The following is a 19,926-nucleotide window of genomic DNA, read 5'->3' on the forward strand; positions in this document are numbered from 1 at the left end:
AGGACCCAGGTTGGAACCCCACGGGGGAACCTAGGTCATCTTCCCGAGCACGTCTTGCCAGCGCCCATCCGGCAGGTTTCACGGCCATGAACCCACAGGAAACGATAGAATGCTTGACAGCCTCGTCCTAAGTGACCTCCTCCTGCGCGCAGAGTGACTCGCCCTTACATGAAGTCGCAGACTCCTTGTGAACAGGGGGTCATTGTACTCCAAGGAACACAGAGTGCATACATGTCTGCTTTAATGACGCCGATCCCACCCCACGGATCCTGGCACTTCTCCACTGCCACAGCGACACTACCGATAACCTCACACAGATCAAAGGCACTGTCCCCGAGAAACACAGACAGATTGCCAACGGAAGACCTCTGCCACCCAAGGGGACCTGGAAGCTTCAAAGGGCACAGTGCCTGTCTGTGGCAGCGCACCCGGCATCGCAACAGTGCCCGCGTCGCTGTTCCGCCAACACACCGCTCCAGGTAAATCTCTGGCTCTTCGAAAGTCCCTGCGTGCCTCACGGGCCGGACGCATCATGCCCTGTGGAAGAAAAACTTTTCGCTTTGCACATTCCCAAACAAGGGAACAAAGTGGCCAAAGGGCATGTTCTCATAACTCACCTATCCTCAAGGAGAGTGGCACAGACGCCTCAGCATGTCTATCTTCTCTACGTCCTGCAAGACACCCTTTGGGCGTCATTCCTCCGGCAATGGGATCACAAATCTACGCAGGTTACCTACCTCGCTCCTCACTGTCCGTACGCCCGAGAGAGGAAACGTGCTGGACCTCAGACTCGATGAGGAGACGGTAGAGGGTTCTCACTCATTTTGTTCAGATTTTCCAAGGAATGCATACAAGGGTGTCATCATCGATCCAAGCACGTGCTGGGACGCAGCAGAACACATCCGGGCATGCATGCGGGTCTGCAGAGGAGCCATGACCTCGTAGTACTCCAAAACCCTGGGGAATCCACAGCCCTCAGGCCACTCTGCAAGGGCAACAGTCAATCTACTCTTGAAGCCACTGGGCCCGTCTGAGGAAAACCTAATATCCAGTGGCACATCTTAGGGTGGGTGAACGCCTACCTTCCTGAGTCATCCGGGACCATGCTTACCAACCTGCCCCCACCTCACTTTTCCAGTTCTCCTGAGCACCTCCAGTCATCACACAATGCGAAAGTCTTCTTGCCTTTCCTGACGGCCACCCCTGCCCAGCAACTACACCTGAGAAGTGGACATAAATCACGCAGGCTTCAGCATTGGACCGGGGTCCTCAGAGAACGTGATTCATGCGAATATTTACCTGGGCTTGAGCCCGGACCCTGCTTCCCAAGGACCTCTACCCTTACTGAGGACTCAATGTTTGTCTGACAGCACGACTGCAGAAAGTTAGGCACGTACGTTGGCCGGTATGTGAGAGGGTCTATGTGTGTGTTCACGCGTGAGCGCGTGTGTGACCGTAACTGCGCACGAGGACGCGCTTCTGGGCTTCTTTCTGTTCCTCTGAATCTGCATCTTGGTCTCCGTGGGTCCCTGAGGCCCTCTGCAGAGACACCAAATCGTAAAAGACACAGTTAATACACAGCACGCTGCCTTTGGACACCGCCCCCCCGAATGGAGAAAGACCCCTTCAACCTTCAAGAGGCTGAATGCGAACTCTGAAACGCGGAGGCTGTTGAAGGAGGCCACGGAATCCCGCTCTCCCACAACCAAGCCTTCTGACCAAAGCACAATGAGCTAACCAGACTTGCCTCCCGGCCGTGGGTGTGACATATACATGGACCTGGAGAACCTGCCAGCTAGTAGCACATCTGATGTGCGCTTGGGGCCACTTCCAGCACTCCCGGAGGCAAGACGACCTCCACTGGTCGGGCCGACCCTGACCTGCGGCAGGCTACAGGCAAGATGCAGCCCGGCGCCACTCAAGGGGTAACGAAATTTGGCCTATGTGCCTATTCTCGCCAACTAGGCCAAATCACTTTCTGTGGGCCCATAGGAATGCCCACCACAGGAAGTGATGGGCTCCAGCAACCATGACCCAAGTTCAGACCCCACAGCCGAAACTAGGCTACCAAACCTGCCATGTTTCGCCAGCACCCACCCAGCAGGGTTGGCGGCCCTGAACCCTGAGGAAACGCACAAATCCTTGCCAGCCTCGTCCTCCGTGGCCTCCTCCTGCCCACGGGGCAACTCGACCCTATTGGAAGCCACAGACATCGTGCAAACAGGGGGACACTGTACACCTGCGATGACAGATCGCAAGCATGTCCGCTTTGATGACACTGACCCTACCCCACGGATCCTGGCACTTCTCCACTGCCACAGCGACACTACCGAGAACCTCACAGAGATCAAAGGCACTGCCCTCGAGAACCACAGACAGATTGCCAACGGAAGACCTCTGCCACCCAAGGGGACCTGGAAGCTTCAAAGGGCACAGTGCCTGTCTGCGGCAGCGCACCCGGCATCGCAACAGTGCCCGCGTCGCTGTTCCGCCAACACACCGCTCCAGGTAAATCTCTGGCTCTTCGAAAGTCCCTGCGTGCCTCACGGGCCGGACGCATCATGCCCTGTGGGAGAAAAACTTTTCGCTTTGCACATTCCCAAACAAGGGAACAAAGTGGCCAAAGGGCATGTTCGCATAACTCACCTATCCTCAAGGAGAGCGGCACAGACGCCTCAGCATGTCTATCTTCTCTACGTCCTGCAAGACACCCTTTGGGCGTCATTCCTCCGGCAATGGGATCACAAATCTACGCAGGTTACCTACCTCGCTCCTCACTGTCCGTACGCCTGAGAGAGGAAACGTGCTGGACCTCAGACTCGATAAGGAGACGGTAGAGGGTTCTCACTCATTTTGTTCAGATTTTCCAAGGAATGCATACAAGGGTGTCATCATCGATCCAAGCACGTGCTGGGACGCAGCAGAACACATCCGGGCATGCATGCGGGTCTGCAGAGGAGCCATGACCTCGTAGTACTCCAAAACCCTGGGGAATCCACAGCCCTCAGGCCACTCTGCAAGAGCAACAGTCAATCTACTCTTGAAGCCACTGGGCCCGTCTGAGGAAAACCTAATATCCAGTGGCACATCTTAGGGTGGGTGAACGCCTACCTTCCTGAATCATCCGGGACCATGCTTACCAACCTGCCCCCACCTCACTTTTCCAGTTCTCCTGAGCACCTCCAGTCATCACACAACGCGCAAGTCTTCTTCCCTTTCCTGACGGGAACCCCTGCCTAGCAACTGCACCTGAGAAGTGGACATAAATAACGCAGGCGTCAGAATTGGACCTGGGTCCTCAGAGAACGTGATTCATGCGAATGTTTACCGGGGCGTGAGCCCAGACCCTGCTTCCCAAGGACCTCTATCCTTACTGAGAACTCAATGTTTGTCTGACAACATGACTGCAGAAAGTTAGGCATGTACGTTGGCCGGTACGTCAGAGGGTCTATGTGTGTGTTCACACCTGTGCGTGTATATGACTGTAACTGCTCACGAGGACGCGCTTCTGGGCTTCTTTCTGTTCCTCTGAATCTGCATCTTGGTCTCCGTGGGTCCCTGAGGCCCTCTGCAGAGACACCGAATCGTACAAGCCACAGTTAATACACAGCACGCTGCCTTTGGACACCGCCCCCCCGAATGGAGAAAGACCCCTTCAAGCTTCAAGAGGCTGAATGCGAACTCTGAAACGCGGAGGCTGTTGAAGGAGGCCACGGAATCCCGCTCTCCCACAACCAAGCCTTCTGACCAAAGCACAATGAGCTAACCAGACTTGCCTCCCGGCTGTAGGTGTGACATATACGTGGACCCGGAGAACCTGCCAGCTAGTAGCACATCTGATGTGCGCTTGGGGCCACTTCCAGCACTCCCGGAGGCAAGACAACCTCCGCTGGTCGGGCAGACCCTGACCTGCGGCAGGCTACAGGCAACATGCAGCCCGGCACGACTCGAGGGGTAACGAAATTTGGCCTATGTGCCTATTCTCGCCAACTAGGCCAAATCACTTTCTGTGGGCCCATAGGAATGCCCACCACAGGAAGTGATGGGCTTCAGCAACCATGACCCAAGTTCAGACCCCACAGCTGAAACTAGGCTACCATCCCTGCCACGTTTCGCCAGCACCAACCCAGCAGGGTTGGCGGCCCTGAACACTGAGCAAACGCACAAATCCTTGCCAGCCTCGTCCTCCGTGGCATCCTCCTGCCCACGGGGCAACTCGACTCCATTGGAAGCCACAGACATCGTGCAAACAGGGGGACACTGTACACCTGTGATGACAGATCGCAAGCACATCCGCTTTGATGACACTGACCCTACCCCACGGATCCTGGCACTTCTCCACTGCCACAGCGACACTACCGAGAACCTCACAGAGATCAAAGGCACTGCCCTCGAGAACCACAGACAGATTGCCAACGGAAGACCTCTGCCACCCAAAGGGACCTGGAAGCTTCAAAGGGCACAGTGCCTGTCTGCGGCAGCGCACCCAGCATCGCAACAGTGCCCGCGTTGCTGTTCCGCCAACACACCGCTCCAGGTAAATCTCTGGCTCTTCGAAAGTCCTGCGTGCCTCACGGGCCGGACGCATCATGCCCTGTGGGAGAAAAACTTTTCGCTTTGCACATTCCCAAACAAGGGAACAAAGTGGCCAAAGGGCATGTTCGCATAACTCACCTATCTTCAAGGAGAGCGGCACAGACGCCTCAGCATGTCTATCTTCTCTACGTCCTGCAAGACACCCTTTGGGCGTCATTCCTCCGGCAATGGGATCACAAATCTACGCAGGTTACCTACCTCGCTCCTCACTGTCCGTACGCCCGAGCGATGAAACGTGCTGGACCTCAGACTCGATGAGGAGACGGTAGAGTGTTCTCACTCATTTTGTTCAGATTTTCCAAGGAATGCATACAAGGGTGTCATCATCGATCCAAGCACGTGCTGGGATGCTGCAGAACACAACCAGTCATGCCATGCGGGTCTGCAGAGGATCCATGACCTCATAATATTCCAAAACCCTGGGGAATCCACAGCCCTCAGGCCACTCTGCAAGAGCAACAGTCAAACTACTCTTGAAGCCACTGAGCCCGTCTGAGGAAAACCTAATATCCAATGGCACATCTTAGGCTGAGTGAACGCCTACCTTCCTGAGTCATCCAGGACCACGCTTAGAAACCTGTCCCCACCTCACTTTTCCAGTTCTCCTTAGCACCTCCAGTCATCACACAACGCGGAAGTCTTCTTGCTTTACTGTCGGCCACCCTTGCCCAGAAACCGCACCTGAGAAGTGGACATAAATCACGCAGGCTTCAGAATTGGACCCGGGTCCTCAGAGAACGTGATTCATGCGAATGTTTACCTGGGCTTGAGCCCGGACCCTGCTTCCCAAGGACCTCTACCCTTACTGAGAACTCAATGTTTGTCTGACAACACGACTGCAGAAAGTTAGGCATGTACGTTGGCCGGTACGTCAGAGGGTCTATGTGTGTGTTCACACCTGTGCGTGTATATGACTGTAACTGCTCACGAGGACGCGCTTCTGGGCTTCTTTGTGTTCCTCTGAATCCGCATCTTGGTCTCCGTGTGTCCCTGAGGTCCTCCACAGGGACACCGAACCATAAAAGCCACAGTTGATACACAGCGCACTGGCACTGGACACCGCCCTCCCTAAATGGACAAAGACCCCTTCAAGCTTCAAGAGGCCGAATGCAAACTCTGAAACCCAGGGGCTTTTGAAATAGGCCACGGATTCCCGCTCTCCCACAGCCAAGCCTTCTGACCAAAGCACAAAGACCTAACCAGTCTTGCCTCCTGGCCGTGGGTATGACATATACGTGGACCCAGAGATCCTGCCAGCTAGTAGCACATCTGATGTGCACTTTGGGCCTCTTTGAGCACTCCTGGAGGCAAGAGAACCTCCGCTGGTCGGGACGACCCTGATCTGCAGCACGCTACTGGCAAGATGCGGGCCGGCACCACTCAAGGGACTAACGAAATTCGGCCAATGTGCGAATTCTCGCCAACTAGGCCAAATCAATTTCCGTGGACCCATGGGAATGCCCACCCCAGGAAGTGGTGGGCTTCAGCAACCATGACCCCGGTTCGGACCCCACAGCCGAAGCTAGGCTACCATCCCTGCCATGTTTCGCCAGCACCCAGCCAGTAGTGTTGGCGGCCCTGAACCCCGAGGAAACGCACAAACCCTGGACAGATTCTTCCTCCGTGCCTTCCTCCGGCCCACGGGGCAACTCGACCCTACTGGAAGCCACAGACATGGTGCAAACAGGGGGACACTGTACACCAGGGATTACAGATCGCAAGCATGTCTGCTTTGATGACACTGACCCTACCCCACGGATCCTAGCACTTCTCCACTGCCACAGCGACACTACCGATAACCTCACACAGATCAAAGGCACTGTCCCCGCGAACCACAGACAGATTGCCAACAGAAGACCTCTGCCACCCAAGGGGACCTGGAAGCTTCAAAGGGCACAGTGCCTGTCTGCGGCAGCGCACCCGGCATCGCAACAGTGCCCGCGTCGCTGTTCCGCCAACACACTGCTCCAGATAAATCTCTGGCTCTTCGAAAGTCTCGCGTGCCTCACGGGCCGGACGCATCATGCCCTGTGGGAGAAAATCTTTTCGCTTTGCACATTCCCAAACAAGGCAACATATTGGCCAAATGGCATGTTCACACAACTCACCTATCCTCAAGGAGAGCGGCACAGACGCCTCAGCATGTCTATCTGCTCTACGTCCTGCAAGACACCCTCTGGGCATCATTCCTCCAGCAATGGGATCACAACTCTACGCAGGTTACCTACCTCACCCCATCCTCTTGAACTGCCAAACCCATCCCCTTCATAGGCAGCTGATGCCAACCCACCACGGACAGGACACATCCTTGGGAAGTCGTGGCCAGCGCCTGCACCCCAATAATGACAGCCCATCCCACGACATAACACAGGACATGTCCTCATGATGCCTTACCTTCCTCTCCAGGAAACAGCCACCACGCAGGCTTAAATGCAGCACTCGGTACTAACCCCACTCCACGATGGCCCGCTTTGTGCCAACACCTGTGCCGGGAGCTGTAGTACAGGAGCTGACATGGGCCCTAACTAGGCCTAATCCATCAGTCCCCTTCCACCAAGGCCCAACCCCAGTCCAGACCCACTCACTGCTCCAGCCACACCGGGAACTCAAGAACATCAAAGCGCCAAAGCAAACGACAGTGAGGGCCACAGGCCTGGCCTCATGCTCCAGGCCCCAACCGGGGAAGCTTGCTCGTTTTGGCTTCCAGAGCTAAACGCCGAAGCGGCATGCACAAAGCGTGATCCCGGCCAAAACACACCATTCCAAGCTGCAAGCTCACTGGGCCTACAACCACCACACACTCCGACTCTTAAGACCAGCAGGAGAGCCTGCCCCCTCGCATTCCTTCAACGGTCTTTCAGCACTGACCTGATATTCATAGACGACCCAGCTCATGGGCAGACACAGTCGACCCTCAGAGAGGAGCCCGTCCAAGTCTGGAGCCCTGAGTGGTGTTTGCATGCATGTCAGCAGGGGACGCGGGGCCTAAGCATGTCTATCTTCTCTAAGTCCTGCCACACCCCCTTTGGGCGTTATTCCACTGGCAATGGGATTACAACTCTACCCAATTTACATACCTCGCTCCTCACTGTCCCCTACGCCCGAGAGAGGAAACTTGCTGGACATCAGACTCGATGAGGAGACGGTAGAGTGTTCTCACTCATTTTGTTCAGATTTTCCAAGGAATGCATACAAGGGTGTCATCATCGATCCAAGCACGTGCTGGGATGCAGCAGAACACAACCAGGCATGCCATGCAGGTCTGCAGAGGAGCCATGACCTCGTAGTACTCCAAAACCCTGGGGAATCTGCAGCCCTCAGGCCACTCTGCAAGAGCAACAGTCAAACTACTCTTGAAGCCACTGGGCCCGTCTGAGGAAAACCTAATATCCAATGGCACATCTTAGGCTGAGTGAATGCCTACCTTCCTGAGTCATCCGGGACCACGCTTAGAAACCTGTCCCCACCTCACTTTTCCAGTTCTCCTTAGCACCTCCAGTCATCAGACAATGCGAAAGTCTTCTTGCCTTTACTGTCGGCCACCCTTGCCCAGAAACCGCACCTGAGAAGTGGACATAAATCACGCAGGCTTCAGAATTGGACTGGGGCCCACAGAGAGTGTGATTCGTGCGAATGTCTACCTGGGCTTGAGCCCGGACCCTGCTTCCCAAGGACCTCTATCCTTACTGAGAACTCAATGTTTGTCTGACAACATGACTGCAGAAAGTTAGGCACGTACGTTGGCCGGTATTTCAGAGGGTCTATGTGTGTGTTCACACCTATGTGTGTATGTGACTGTAATAGCTCACGAGGACGAGCTTCTGGGCTCTTTGTGTTCCTCTGAATCCGCATCTTGGTCTCCGTGTGTCCCTGAGGACCTCCACAGAGACACCGAACCGTAAAAGCCACAGTTGATATGCAGTGCACTGGCACTGGACACCGCCCTCCCTAAACGGACAAAGACCCCTTCAAGCTTCAAGAGGCCGAATGCAAACTCTGAAACCCAGGGGCTGTTGAAATAGGCCACGGATTCCCGCTCTCCCACAGCCAAGCCTTCTGACCAAAGCACAAAGACCTAACCAGACTTGCCTCCCGGCCGTGGGTGTGACATATACGTGGACCTGGAGAACCTGCCAGCTAGTAGCACATCTGATGTGCGCTTGGGGCCACTTCCAGCACTCCCGGAGGCAAGACGACCTCCGCTGGTCGGGCAGACCCTGACCTGCGGCAGGCTACAGGCAAGATGCAGCCCGGCACCACTCAAGAGGATAATGAAATTCGGCCTATGTGGCAATTCTCGCCAACTAGGCCAAATCACTTTCTGTGGACCCATAGGAATGCCCACCACAGGAAGTGGTGGGCTTCAGCAACCATGACCCAAGTTCAGACCCCACAGCCGAAACTAGGCTACCATCCCTGCCATGTTTCGCCAGCACCCAGCCAGCAGTGTTGGCTGCCCTGAACCCCGAGGAAACGCACAAATCCTTGCCAGCCTCGTCCTCCGTGCCGTCCTCCATGCCCTCCTCCTGCCCACGGGGCAACTCGAACCTATTGGAAGCCACAGACATCATGCAAAGAGGGGGACCCTGTACACCAGGGATGACAGACCGCAAGCATGTCTGCTTTGATGACACTGACCCTACCCCACGGATCCTGGCACTTCTCCACTGCCACAGCGACACTACAGAGAACCTCACACAGATCAAAGGCACTGTCACCGAGAACCACAGACAGATTGTCAACGGAAGACCTCTGCCACCCAAGGGGACCTGGAAGCTTCAAAGGGCACAGTGCCTGTCTGCAGCAGCGCAGCCGGCATCGCAACAGTGCCCGCGTCGCTATTCCGTCAACAGACTGCTCCAGATAAATCTCTGGCTCTTCGAAAGTTCTGCGTGCCTCACGGGCCTGCCGCATCATGCCCTGTGGGAGAAAAACTTTTCGCTTTGCATATTCACAAACAAGGGAACAATGTGGCCAAAGGGCATATTCGCATAACTCACCTATCCTCAAGGAGAGCGGCACAGACTCCTCAGCATGTCTATCTTCTCTATGTCCTGCAAGACACCCTTTGGGCGTCATTCCTCCAGCAATGGGATCACAACTCTCCGCAGGTTACCTACCTCACCCCATCCTCTTGAACTGCCAAACCCATCCCCTTCATAGGCAGCTGATGCCAACCCACCACGGACAGGACACATCCTTGGGAAGCCGTGGCCAGCGCCTGCACCCCAATAATGACAGCTCATCCCACGACATCACACAGGACATGTCCTCATGATGCCTTACCTTCCTCTCCACGAAACAGCCACCACGCAGGCTTAAATGCACCACTCGGTGCTAACCCCACTCCACGATGGCCCACTTTGTGCCAACACCTGTGCCGGGAGCTGCAATACAGGAGCTGACATGGGCCCTACCTAGGCCTAATCCATCAGCCCCTTCCGCCAAAGCTCAACCCCAGTCCACACCCACTCACTACTCCAGCCACACCGTGCACTCAAGAACTTCAAAGAGCCAAACCAAACGACAGAGAGGGCCACAGGCCTGACCTGATGCTCCAGGCCCCAACCAGGGAAGCTTGCTCATTTTGGCTTCCAGAGCTAAACCCCAAAGCCTCATGCACAAAGCGTGATCCCGGCCAAAGCACACCTTCCCAAGCTGCAAGCTCACTGGGCCTCCACCACCACACACTCCGCCTCTGAAGACCAGCAGGAGAGCCTGCCCCCTCACAGTCCCTCAACGGTCTTTCAGCAGTGACCTGATATTCACACACGACCCAGCTTAGTGGCAGCCACAGTCGACCCTCAGACAGGAGCCCCTCCAAGTCTGGAGCCCTGAGTGGTGTTTGCATGCATGTCAACAGGGGACGCTGGCCCTCAGCATGTCTATGTTCTCTACATCCTGCAAGACACCCTTTGGCGGTCATTCCTCTGGCAATGGGATCACAACTCTACACAGGTTACCTACTTCTCTCCTCACTGTCCCATACGCCTGAGAGAGGAAATGTTGTGGACCTCAGATTCGATGAGGAGAAGGTAGAGTGTCTCACTCATTTTGTTCAGATTTTCCAAGGAATGCATACAAGGGTGTCATCATCGATCCAAGCACTGCTGAGACGATGCAGAACACAACCGGGAATGCCATGCAAGTCTGCACAGGAGCCATAACCTCGTAGTACTCCAAAACCCTGGGAAATCCACAGCCCTCAGGCCACTCTGCAAGAGCAACAGTCAATCTACTCTTGAAGCCACTGGGCCCGTCTGAGGAAAATCTAATATCCAGTGGCACATCTTAGGGTGGGTGAACGCCTACCTTCCTGAGTCATCCGGGACCATGCTTAGCAACCTGCCCCCACCTCACTTTTCCAGTTCTCAGCACCTCCCGTCATCACACAACGCGAAAGTCTTCTTGCCTTTCCATACGGCCACCCTTGCCCAGCAACTGCACCTGAGAAGTGGACATAAATCACGCAGGCTTCAGAATTGGACCAGGGACAACAGAGAACGTGATACATGTGAATGATTATCTGGGCCTGAGCCTGGACCCTGCTTCCCAAGGACCTCTACCCTTACCGAGAACTCAATGTTTGTCTGACAGCACGACTGCAGAAAGTTAGGCACGTACGTTGGCCGGTATATGAGAGGGTCTATTTGTGTGTTCACGCGTGTGCATGTGTGTGACTGTAACTGCTCACGAGGACCCACTTCTGGGCTTCTTTCTGTTCCTCTGAATCTGCATCTTGGTGTCCGTGTGTCCCTGAGGCCCTCTACAGAGACAACGAACCGTAAAAGCCACAGTTGATACACAGCGCACTGGCTTTGGACACCGCACTCCCTGAACGGAGAAAGACCCCTTCAAGCTTCAAGAGGGGGAAGGCGAATTCTGAAACCCAGGAGCTTTTGAAATAGGCCATGGATTCCTGCTCTCCCACAGCCAAGCCTTCTGACCAAAGCACAAAGACCTAACCAGTCTTGCCTCCTGGCCGTGGGTATGACATATACGTGGACCCAGAGATCCTGCCAGCTAGTAGCACATCTGATGTGCACTTTGGGCCTCTTTGAGCACTCCTGGAGGCAAGAGAACCTCCGCTGGTCGGGACGACCCTGATCTGCAGCACGCTACTGGCAAGATGCGGGCCGGCACCACTCAAGGGACTAACGAAATTCGGCCAATGTGCGAATTCTCGCCAACTAGGCCAAATCAATTTCCGTGGACCCATGGGAATGCCCACCCCAGGAAGTGGTGGGCTTCAGCAACCATGACCCCGGTTCGGACCCCACAGCCGAAGCTAGGCTACCATCCCTGCCATGTTTCGTCAGCACCCACCCAGCAGTGTTGGCTGCCCTGAACCCCGAGGAAACACACAAACCCTGGACAGATTCTTCCTCAGTGCCCTCCTCCTGCCCACGGGGCAACTCGACCCTACTGGAAGCCACAGACATGGTGCAAACAGGGGGACACTGTACACCAGGGATTACAGACCGCAAGCATGTCTGCTTTGATGACACTGACCCTACCCCACGGATCCTAGCACTTCTCCACTGCCACAGCGACACTACCGAGAACCTCACAGAGATCAAAGGCACTGTCCCCGCGAACCACAGACAGATTGCCAACGGAAGACCTCTGCCACCCAAGGGGACCTGCCACCCAAGGGGACCTGGAAGCTTCAAAGGGCACAGTGCCTGTCTGCGGCAGCGCACCCGGCATCGCAACAGTGCCCGCGTCGCTGTTCCGCCAACACACTGCTCCAGATAAATCTCTGGCTCTTCGAAAGTCCTTCGTGCCTCACGGGCCGGCCGCATCATGCCTTCTGGGAGAAAAACTTTTAGCTTTGCACATTCCCAAACAAGCAACATACTGGTCAAATGGCATGTTCACACAACTCACCTATCCTCAAGGAGAGCAGCACAGACGCCTCAGCATGTCTATATTCTCTACGTCCTGCAAGACACCCTTTGGGCGTCATTCCTCCGGCAATGGGATCACAACTCTACGCAGGTTACCTACCTCACCGCATCCTCATAAACTGCCAAAGCCATCTCCTTCATAGGCAGCTGATGCAACCCATCACGGACAGGACACATCCTTGGGAAGCCGTGGCCAGCGCCTGCACCCCAATAATGACAGCCCATCCCACGACATCACAGAGGACATGTCCTCATGATGCCTTACCTTCCTCTCCACGAAACAGCCACCACGCAGGCTTAAATGCACCACTCGGTGCTAACCCCACTCCACGATGGCCCACTTTGTGTCAACACCTGTGCCGGGAGCTGCAGTACAGGAGCTGACATGGGCCCTACCTAGGCCTAATCCATCAGCCCCTTCCGCCAAAGCTCAACCTCAGTCCACACCCACTCACTGCTCCAGCCACACCGGGAACTCTAGAACATCAAAGCTCCAAATCAAACGACAGAAAGGTCCACAGGCCTGGCCTCATGCTCCAGGCCCCAACCAGGGAAGCTTGCTCGTTTTGGCTTCCAGAGCTAAACCCCGAAGCGGCGTGCACAAAGCGAGATCCCGGCCAAAACACACCTTTCCAAGCTGCAAGCTCACTGGGCCTACAACCACCACACACTCCGCCTCTGAAGACCAGCAGGAGAGCCTGACCTCTCACACTCCCTCAACGGTCTTTCAGCACTGACCTGATATTCACAGATGACGCAGCTTAGGGGCAGACACAGTCGACCCTCAGACAGGAGCCCCTCCAAGTCTGGAGCCCTGAGTGGTGTTTGCATGCATGTCAGCAGGGGACGCTGGCCCTCAGCATGTCTATCTTGTCTATGTCCTGCAAGACATCCTTTGGGCGTCATTCTTCCGGCAATGGGATCACAACTCTACGCAGGTTACCTACCTCGCTCCTCACTGTCCCCTACGCCTGAGAGAGGAAACGTGCTGGACCTCAGACTCGATGAGGAGACGGTAGAGTGTTCTCACTCACTTTGTTCAGAATTTCCAAGGAATGCATACAGGGGTGTCATCATCCATCCAAGCACGTGCTGGGACGCAGCAGTACACATCCGGGCACGCCATGCGGGTCTGCAGAGGAGCCATGACCTCGTTGTACTCCAGAACCCTGGGGAATCCACAGCCCTCAGGCCACTCTGCAAAGCAACAGTCAATCTACTCTTGAAGCCACTGGGCCCGTCTGAGGAAAACCTAATACCCAAAGGCACATTTTAGGGTGGGTGAACGCCTACCTTCCCGTGTTAACCACATCTACGCTCGGAAACATGGGCCTGCCTCACTTTTTCCAGTTCTCCTCAGCACCTCCAGTCGTCAGCCCACGCAAACGTCCTCTTGTCTTTGCTGACGGCCAGCCTTGCCAAGCAACTGCACCTGGGATGTGGACAGAAATCACGCAGGATTCAGAAGTGAACGGGGGTCCTTAGGGAACATGATTTATACGAACATATACCTGGGCTGCAGCCCTGAACCTGCTTCACAAGGACCTCTATCCCTTACCAAGAACTGAAAGTGTGTCTGACAGCATGACTGCAGGAAGTTAGGCAAGTACGTTGGCCTTTGTGTGTGAGGGTGTATGTGTGTGTTCCTGCGTGTGCACGTGCGTGACTATGACTACGCATGATGATGTGCTTGTGGGTTTCTGTGTCAGCCTCTACATCCCTGTACTGGTCTTTGTGTGTCCTTGAGGCCTTCTGCAGTGACACTGAATAGTAAATGTCGCAGTTTATACACAATACCCTGACTTTGTACCACCCCACTGAATGGAGAAATACCCCTGCCAGCTTCAAGAGGCCATATGCTAACTTTGACCATTTGACCACCAGAGGCTGTTGAAATAGGCCACGGGCTCCCGCTATCCCTCAGCCATGCCTTCTCACCAAAGCACAAAGTGTCGAGGAGATCTGCCTCCCAGTCGTGAGTGTCACATCTACATGGACCTAGAGACCTTGCTAGCTACTAGCACATCTGATGTGCACTTGGGGTCACTCCCAGCGCTTTTGGAAGCAAGGGAACCTCCCATGGATGGCGTTGACAATGACCTGCAGCTGGCAGCAGACAAAACGCAACCCGGTACCTCTCAAGGGTCTAATGGACTTCAGCCCAAGTGCGACTTCTCGCCAACTAGGCCAAATCACTTTCCGTGGACCTGTGGGAATGCCCACCATGGCAAGAGGTGGTCTTCAGTAACCATGACCCAGGTTCAAACCCCACGGTTAAAACTAGGCCACCTTTCCAGCCACATCTCGGCCAGCTCCCCTCTGGCAGGATTCAGAGCCCTGAATCCCGAGTAAATGCTCAAACACTTGGCAACCTTGTCCTCACTGCCCTCCTCCTGCCCACATGGCGACTGGACCCTACTAGAAGCCAGAGATAACATGCGAACATGGGGACACTGTACACCAGGGAAAACAGACCACAAGCATTTCTGCTTTGATGACACTGAACCCACACCATGCATCCTGGCACTTCTCCACTGCCACAGCGAAACTTCCGAGGACCTCACAGAGAAAAGCACTGTCCCCGAGGACCACAGACAAACTTCCAACGGAAGACCTCTGCCATGAGAGGGGACCTGGAAGCCAGTAAGGGAAATGTGGCTGTCAAGGTCAGCGCACCTGGCATCACAACAGTGCGCCCATCTCTACCATGCCAACGGACTGCTTCGGATAAACCTCTGGCTGTTAGATAGGCCTCCGTACCTCATGGGCCGGCCGCGTCACGCCTTCCGGGAAAAACACTTTCGCTTTGCACATTCCCAAACTAGGGAACAAAGTGGCCAAAGGGCATGTTCGCATAACTCACCTACCCCCAGAAGGCCAGCACACACTCCTCAGAATATCGATCTTTTCTAGGTTACGCAAGACACCCTTTGGGAATCATTTCTCCGGCAACGGGATCACAAGTCTACACAGGTTACCTACCTCGTCGCATCCACATGAACCGCCAAAGCCATCCTCTCCATAGGCAGGTGATGCCAGCCCATCAAGTACATGACAAATCCTTGAGAAGCCGAGGCCAGAGCCTGCAACCCAATGATGACAGCCCATGCCACAACATCACATAGGACCTGTCCTTATCATGCCTTACCTTCCTGTCCAGACCATCAGCCACGACACAGGCTTAAATGCAGCACTCGGACCTCACCCCACTCCACGATGACCACGTGGCGAAAACACTGTGCCGGGAATTGCAATACAGGAGCTGACAAGCGCAACACCGAAGCCTAATCCATCAGCCCCCTTGCGCCGATGCCCAACGCCAGGCCCCACACACCCACTGCTCCAGCCTCACTGGCCACTCAAGAACTTCACCATGACAAACGCAAAAACAGGGAGGGCCACAGGCCTGGCCTGAGGTCCCAGGCTCCAACCAGGAAAGCTTTCTCATTTTGGCTTCCAGAATCAACCCCCAAAGCGGCACGCACAAACCGTGACACTGGCCAAAACACACCTCCCAAGCTGCAAGCTCACTGCACCTACCTCAGCCCACACTCCGACTCTGAAGATCAGCAGGTGAGCCTGCCCCCTCACATTCCCTCAGCGGCCTTTCAGCAGGGACCTGGGATTCATAGACGACCCAGTTTATGTGCAGACACGGTCCACCCTCAGACAGAAACCCCTCCAATGCTGGAGTACTGGGTGGTATTTGCATGTATGTCAGGAGGGGATGATGACCCTCACTCCTCACTGTGCCCTAACCCCGAGAGAGGAAACGTGCTGGACCTCAGTATCGATAAGGAGACTGTAGAGTGTTCTCACTCATTTTGTTCAGATTTTCCAAGGAATGCATACAAGGGTGTCATCATAGATCCGTACACATGCTGGGAAGCTGCAGAACATAACCGGGCAGGCCGTGGGGCTCTGGAGAGGAGACATTACCCTGGAGTACTCCAACAGCCTGGGAAATCCACAGTCCTCAGACCACTCAGCAAAAGCAAAAATCAATCCACTCTTGCAGCCATTGGGCCCGTCTGAGGAAAACCTAATATAGAATGGCACATCTTAGGGTGAGTGAATGCCTACCGTCCTGAGTTATCCACAGCCATGCTTAGCAGCATGCGCCCGCCTCACTTTTTCCAGTTTTCCTTAGCTCATCCAGTCATCAGAGTACGCGAAGGTCTTCTTTTTGCCGACAGCCAGCCTTGCCGAGCAACTACACCTGAGAAGTGGACAGAAATAACAGAGGCTTCAGAAGTGGACCGAGGTCCTCAGGGAACATGATCCATGAGAATATTTACCTGGGCTTCTGCTCTGACCCTGCTTCCCAAGGACCTCTATCCCTCACCGAGTATTGATTTGTGTCTCACAGCATGTCTGCAGGAAGTTAGGCACGTACATTGGCCAGTGTGTGAGACGCTGTATATGTGTATTCACGCGCGTGGGCATGTGTGACTGCGACTGCGCACGAGGATGCGATTGTGGTTTCCTGTGTGTGCCTCTGAAAACGCGTCTTGCTCTGTGTGTGTCCCTGTGGCCCTCTGCAGAGGCCTCCAATAGTTAATACCAGAGATTATACACAACACCCTGGTTGGACTCCCAACAGAAAGAAAGACCCCTGTGAGCTGCAAGAGCCTTATGAGAACTGTGACCCCCAGGAGCTGTAGAAATAGGCCACAGACTCCTGCTCTCGCATAGCCATGGCTTCTGACCAAAGCACGAACCTAGATAGAGACCTGCCTTCCAGTTGTGGGTGTCACATGAGTGTGGACATGGACATCCTGCCAGCTAACAGCACATCTGATATGCAATTGGACCACTCCCAGTGCTTCCAGAAGCAAGGGAAACTCCTACGGGTGGGCTGAAACCGACCTGAAGATGGCTACAGGCAAGATGTAGTCTGGCACCACTCAAGGGGCTAACGATATTTGGCCCAAAAGCCAATTCTCGCCAAATAGGACAAATCACGTTCTGTGGACCCATGGGTATGCCCACCAAGGGAAGTGGTAGGATTAAGCAACCATAATCCAGGTTGGAACCCCACAGAAGAAACTAGACCATCTTCCCGGCCACGTCTCGCCAGCACCCAGCCGGCAGGTTTCTCGGCCCTGAACCTGGAGGAAACGCTCAAATTTTTGACAGCCTCGTCCGAAGTGCCCTCCTCCTGCCCGCAGGGCAACTCGACCTTACTTGAAGCCACACACATCATGCAAACACGGGGTCACTGTACACCAAGGAAGACAGACCACATACATGTCTGCTTTGATGACGCCGATCCCACCCCATGCATTCTGGCACTTCTCCACTGCCACAGCGACACTACCAAGGACCTTACAGAGATCAAAAGCACTGTCCCCGAGGACCACAAACAGACTTCCAACAGAAGACCTCTGCCACGTGAGGGGACCTGTAACTCTGAAAGGGCATAGTGCCTGTCCATGGCAGCGCACCTAGCATAGCAACAGTGTCCCCATCTCTGCCCCGCGTAAACCTCTGGATGTTCGAAAGGCCTGCATGACACACGGGCCGGCCGCATCATGCCCTCCGGGAGAAAAACTTTCACTTGGCACATTCCCAAACAAGGGACAAAGAGGCCAAAGGGCATGTTCGCATAACTCACCTATCCTCAAGAAGAGGGGCACAGACGCCTCAGCATTTCTATCTTCTCTAGGTCCCGCAAGACACCCTTTGGGAGTCATCCCTCCAGCAACGGAATCTCAACTCATCACAGGTTACCTACCTGACCGAATCCTCATGAAATGCCAAAGCCACCCCCTTCATACACAGCTGATGCCAGCCCACCACAAACAGGACACATGCTTGGGAAGCCGTGGCCAGCATCTGCAACCCAATGATGACAGCCCATCCCATGACATCACAAAGGACATCTCCTCATAATGCTTTACCTTCCTCTCCAGGCCAGCAGTCACCACGCAGGCTTAAATGCAGCACTCACTCCTAACCCCACTCCACGATGACCCACTTAGTGCAAACACTGTGCCAGAAGCTGCAGTAGAGGAGCTGACATGGGCACCACCGAGGCCTAATCCATCAGCCCCCTTCCACCAACGTCCAACCCCAGCCCACACCCACCCACTGCTGCAGCCCCACCGGGCACTCAAGAACCTCAACGCGCCAAACTCAAGAACATGGAGGGCCACACAGGCCTGGCCTGAGGCTCCATGCTCCAATCAGGGAAGCTTGCACATTTTGGCTTCCAGAATTAACCACCAAAGCAGCGTGCACAAAGCGTGATCCCGGCCAAAGCACACCTTTCCAAGCTGCAAGCTCACTGGGCCTACACCTGCACACAATCCAACTCTGAAGACCATCACGAGAGCCTTCCCACTCGCATTCCCTCAACGGTCTTCTAGCAGCGACCTGATATTCATACATGACCCAGCTTACGGGCAGACACAGTTGAACCTCAGACAGTAGCCCCTTCAATTCTGGAGCCCTGGGTGGTGTTTGCATGCATGTCAGTAGGGGACACTGGCCCTCACTCCTCACTGTCTGAAACACCCGAGAGAGGAAACGTGCTGGACCTCAGATTCGATAAGGAGACGGTAGAGTGTTCTCACTCATTTTGTTCAGATTTTCCAAGGAATGCATACAAGGGTGTCATCGTCGATCCAAGCACGTGCTGGGACGCTGCAGAACACAACCGGGCATGCCATGCAGGTCTGCAGAGGAGCTATGACCTCGTAGTACTCCACAACCCAGGGGAATCCACAGCCCTCAGGCCACTCTGCAAGAGCAACAGTCAATCTACTCTTGAAGCCACTGGGCCCGTCAGAGGAAAACCTAATATCCGATGACACATGTTGTGGTGGTTGAATGCCTACCATCCTGAAATATCCACGTCAATGCTCAGAAACGTGGGCCCGCCTCACTTTTTCCAGTTCTCCTCAGCACCTCCAGTCGTCAGCCCACGCAAACGTCCTCTTGTCTTTGCTGACGGCCAGCCTTGCCAAGCAACTGCACCTGAGATGTGGACGGAAATCACGCAGGATTCAGAAGTGAACCTGGGTCCTGAGAAAACGTGATTTATGGGAACATTTACCTGGGCTGGAGCCCTGAACCTGCTTCACAAGGACCTCTATCCCTTACCAAGAACTGAAAGTGTGTCTGACAGCATGACTGCAGGAAGTTAGGCACGTACGTTGGCCGTTGTGTGTGAGGGTGCACGTGTATATTCCTGCGTGTACGCGTGCATGACTATGACTACGCACGATGATGAGCTTGTGGGTTTCTGTGTCAGCCTCTGCATCCCTGTCCTGGTCTTTGTGTGTCCTTGAGGCCCTCTGCAGTGACACTGAATAGTAAAAGTCACAGGTTATACACAGTACCCTGGCTTTGGACCACCCCACTGAATGGAGAAACACTCCTACCAGCTTCAAGTAGCCACATGAGAACTTTGACC

General features: G+C 54.7%; 1 long non-coding RNA gene and 8 other non-coding genes across 9 annotated transcripts in view; all 9 read right to left on the reverse strand.

Moving 5' to 3' along the window:
• The window catches only part of LOC117202027 (uncharacterized), a 29,828-nt gene extending 11,506 nt beyond the window's left edge, over window positions 1-18,322 (reverse strand). Inside the window, exons 1-10 of the long non-coding RNA XR_007476016.1 lie at window positions 18,244-18,322; window positions 16,590-16,725; window positions 13,800-13,938; window positions 13,454-13,703; window positions 8,021-11,362; window positions 4,841-5,140; window positions 2,458-2,812; window positions 1,398-1,539; window positions 618-1,220; window positions 429-537 (exon numbers count right to left, since the gene is read on the reverse strand). This is a non-coding gene — a long non-coding RNA (uncharacterized LOC117202027). The remainder of the gene's footprint in view (window positions 1-428; window positions 538-617; window positions 1,221-1,397; window positions 1,540-2,457; window positions 2,813-4,840; window positions 5,141-8,020; window positions 11,363-13,453; window positions 13,704-13,799; window positions 13,939-16,589; window positions 16,726-18,243) is intronic.
• LOC125963724 (small nucleolar RNA SNORD116) lies at window positions 780-872 on the reverse strand. The gene has a single exon (XR_007476115.1). It is a non-coding gene; the product is annotated as a small nucleolar RNA SNORD116 (small nucleolar RNA).
• On the reverse strand, window positions 2,809-2,901 carry LOC125963731 (small nucleolar RNA SNORD116). The gene has a single exon (XR_007476124.1). It is a non-coding gene; the product is annotated as a small nucleolar RNA SNORD116 (small nucleolar RNA).
• On the reverse strand, window positions 4,837-4,929 carry LOC117202047 (small nucleolar RNA SNORD116). Its single transcript, XR_004484224.2, has one exon. It is a non-coding gene; the product is annotated as a small nucleolar RNA SNORD116 (small nucleolar RNA).
• LOC117202056 (small nucleolar RNA SNORD116) lies at window positions 7,717-7,809 on the reverse strand. Its single transcript, XR_004484233.1, has one exon. It is a non-coding gene; the product is annotated as a small nucleolar RNA SNORD116 (small nucleolar RNA).
• On the reverse strand, window positions 10,607-10,698 carry LOC117202058 (small nucleolar RNA SNORD116). The gene has a single exon (XR_004484235.1). It is a non-coding gene; the product is annotated as a small nucleolar RNA SNORD116 (small nucleolar RNA).
• Window positions 13,497-13,589, reverse strand: LOC117202060 (small nucleolar RNA SNORD116). Its single transcript, XR_004484236.1, has one exon. It is a non-coding gene; the product is annotated as a small nucleolar RNA SNORD116 (small nucleolar RNA).
• On the reverse strand, window positions 16,286-16,378 carry LOC117202052 (small nucleolar RNA SNORD116). The gene has a single exon (XR_004484229.1). It is a non-coding gene; the product is annotated as a small nucleolar RNA SNORD116 (small nucleolar RNA).
• Window positions 18,323-19,044: 722 nt separating the features above from the next.
• On the reverse strand, window positions 19,045-19,137 carry LOC117202050 (small nucleolar RNA SNORD116). Its single transcript, XR_004484227.1, has one exon. It is a non-coding gene; the product is annotated as a small nucleolar RNA SNORD116 (small nucleolar RNA).
• Between the last annotated feature and the right edge of the window lie 789 nt (window positions 19,138-19,926).

Source organism: Orcinus orca, chromosome 2 (assembly GCF_937001465.1).
Source record: "Orcinus orca chromosome 2, mOrcOrc1.1, whole genome shotgun sequence".
Lineage (NCBI taxonomy): Eukaryota > Metazoa > Chordata > Mammalia > Artiodactyla > Delphinidae > Orcinus > Orcinus orca.